The 3,449-nt window shown below is 38.1% G+C and overlaps 1 pseudogene; it reads right to left on the reverse strand.

Moving 5' to 3' along the window:
• Positions 1 to 390: 390 nt before the first annotated feature.
• Positions 391 to 3,243, reverse strand: LOC123184623 (uncharacterized; annotated as a pseudogene).
• Positions 3,244 to 3,449: the final 206 nt, after the last annotated feature.

A 3,449-nucleotide genomic window follows, 5' to 3' on the forward strand; every position in this document is an offset into this window, starting at 1 on the left:
AATTTTTTTATGTAAAATATTTTTTACGCTTTTCTAGACTAGACTAACACCCAGTGTGCTGTAAACCAAGTTTTTGCTAACAAAGTAACACACAGTGTGCTGCCATAGTTTAGTGTACAAAAACTTAATGACGACACGATTACATGATTACATATAACTATTCGGCAACAAAAAAATCATGTAAACAAAAAAAAGACTGATTATATAATATTTATGAAACAAAATATCATGTGGACATAAAAAACATTTGAAAAAGTGCCGAGTCTATTACATATAACTATTCGGAAGCAGAGTCTATTACATAAAATTTATAAGCAAATGCCCAAAGCGTTTGGAAAATATAGTCCTCCAGTACCACCCAATCACATGCAAAACTCCTCCGTGCCGCATCTATTTCTTCTTCTTTGATATCCGAATAACTTTGTTTTTCACTTCATCAAGCTTGTTTCTTTCCGAAAAGATAAGTTGCGCAATCATTAACTCTCTCGAATCATTAATTGAGCTCTGAAAAAAAAATGGTGTTAGCACACCGTTCATTGTACATCGTAGTCCAAACATGACTTGCGTACCTGTGAAAATAAGCCTGTCCATTTGTCACCATCCCAATATTGAAAGCATCGAAGAAGAAATATTCCACACGAATTCCTAGTGCATACAATTTACGAAGATTAAATATCTACTGTACATACAAGACCGACATTCTGTCAAAGTAAGAACTCACCCATCATGTTGTTTTGGCATGTCATACGTTTGAATAGGCCAATTGGAAACATCCGGATAATTCATAATTCCGGTTGCATTTGCTTCTTGGATATCTTCTGCCAGTTGTTTTCTCTAAAGATATAATAAACATGGTGGAAAGAATGTCATTCAGTGTACTACAGAAAACGAATGTTACCAAATGCACATTTGAAAGTTAAACCTACCACGTCCTCAACGAGTTCTCTAGTAACACTGTCAAGTTTTTCGGTCATCAACGAGTCAAAAACCTGAAACTCTCTCTTCCCGCTATGCATGACGACAGTAATCCAGTGATTATTTTGCTTGTTTAGAGGAATGTAAGTCTGCATCACAAGGACCATAAAACACAATCATCACATACTATCGTATGTATGTACCGTGTTAACAATCAAACTTACCTTTGATTTTTTGAAATACTCGTCCTCATATCTGTTCACGGGTCCATTACTATGCGACTCTGCTTCATAATCGTTACCGGCGGTCTTCTTTCCGGGTCTAATGTGAAGCAACCAATGTATTCTCCAAGTTGTCAACATGAAACGATCATCATTAACTTTGTCGACCAAAAATGATGAGTATGCATTAATTACCTATAAATAATGTGTTAGATTTAACAATGGTATTTTCGAATCAATTGTAAAACAATATATGAAATTAACTTACGTCGCCACTTAGCTACTCATGATTAATAATCTGACAAGCTCTCCGCACAGTGAGACCTTCTTCCATGCCATCATTGAAAATTTCTGTTTTGGCATGTTTTTGTGAATGCTCATGCGCGCGCACGTACTTGATGAACGCTCTCACCACATCATACTCATCACCAGATTTGTTAACACCACCATTTTGGAACAATTCTGTAACGCACAACTCAAATAATTATAAACGCAAATACATAAATAATTATTACGCAATAACAATTAGAAACACAAAAAACTTACTTCCTTTGGCAGAACGTTTTGCACGTTTGTTCGGTTTAGGGACCACATAAGGAGACTTGACATGTTGTGATCCTTTGCGCTTGCGCCTGCCAGTAACCTCCTCCACTTCCTCTTGTACTCCTTGAGAACCAAGCGACGCATGCGATGCGATTTCGTCCGTCTCTAAAGATGTGGCAGCTTTTTCATCTGATACTTCTGGTACTTGGATAGGATCATCCATATCACCCTTGAAACTATCCCAGTACTCAGGTGTGCAGTAAAAAGGTGTGTTTCCACGAGAAGTTACATCAACGCCGTCATCATCCTTTTGCAAATTCATTTTGGAAGGTGTGCGGAACCGGTCTGAATCATCTTTTTGATATACAAACTCTTTTTTCGGACGTCCACCATCGTTTGAAGACTCACTAATGCCTCCGTACAGATTCTCTTCGTCCTCTTCCAGGTTACTGGGTTTGTAGGAGACGCCGGTTTTGTTCAGTTTCTCAATCATCCTCTGCAAGAAAACATTTCATCTTAGTTCTTCAATTCAGTGATGGACATTAAAGTGACGTGCTCAAGTGTTACCTGTGCGCATAACTCTGGCAAACGAAGCATTTCCTTCCGAAGCTCATTCATCTCACTCAAAATCCGGTCCATAGTAGGCTTCTGGCTCGAAGCCTCCGAGGTACTGCCCTCTTTCCTCGTTCCAGTAACGTTAGATTTTTTGCTACTAGCTTTCTTGGTTTTTTGAGCTTCTTCTTCCGCAATTTTTTTCAGCCTATACTCCTCTGTAATGTTGTCATCGATCTACAAGTGCAACAAGAGAATTATACATACAAACCATATGCACACTTTACTTTATTTCCTAAATGTAAAAAACACATGATTACTAGGATTACCATCCCAACACCACGACCATATTCATAGTCGTATTTGTCTCTTCTCACAGCCATATCTTCCGTCCAGTTCCTCATCAGCGGGCTCAACAATGCCAACGGATCATATTTTGGACCGGTGATTGGTTGCACCTTCTCCCAGCATAGGTACTGCAAAACACATAAACTAATTAAATTACATGTTCTTCCGTGACATTTTATAACAAAAGTGTTGAAATTAATAAATACAACGTACTTGCAAAAGGGCGAGGTTCCCCTCGGGCCACTACCTAACATGGCCGTCCTACAGAAGCTTACCAATCTCCGATAAACAGAATCGTGAAGTGAATGCATTCCAGTTGAACTTCCTTATCAACTTAATATTTTGCACTAAGGCATAGTATTTCTTTTAGGAACGTATTCATGAGACACTGGAGCAATTATAGTTCCTAAGAGAACTAGAAATGTCATCCGAATAAAGTCATCATCAGTGCTCTTATTCTTCACAATCTTTTCTATGAGATCATCAATCATGATCTTACCATTTTTCTTGCTAACAAAACTAACAGGTATTTTTTTGGTTGCTTTTTCTCCTTCAGTACTAAGAAACCCAAAAACATCCACTCCATTGTTTTTCCAACCAAATATGGAGTACACATCATCAGGCCTTAGTGAAATAAGACCTTTACATCCAGCAGTACTTCCAGAACTCTCTTCAACTATGAATTTTTTGCTACTCGGATTGTAACCTTGGAGTAAAAAGTGAAGCAAATAATCACGCATCTGTATCGATGGTATTCTAAACATGCCCTGCATATCCGTTTCAAAAAACCTGAATTTCTGACTGGGTGACAGTTTGTCAACTAGGCTAACCCACTTTTGAACAGAACATGGAATCACACCGTTGATATTC

This window comes from Triticum aestivum, chromosome 2A (genome assembly GCF_018294505.1).
Source record: "Triticum aestivum cultivar Chinese Spring chromosome 2A, IWGSC CS RefSeq v2.1, whole genome shotgun sequence".
Taxonomy (NCBI): Eukaryota; Viridiplantae; Streptophyta; class Magnoliopsida; order Poales; family Poaceae; genus Triticum; species Triticum aestivum.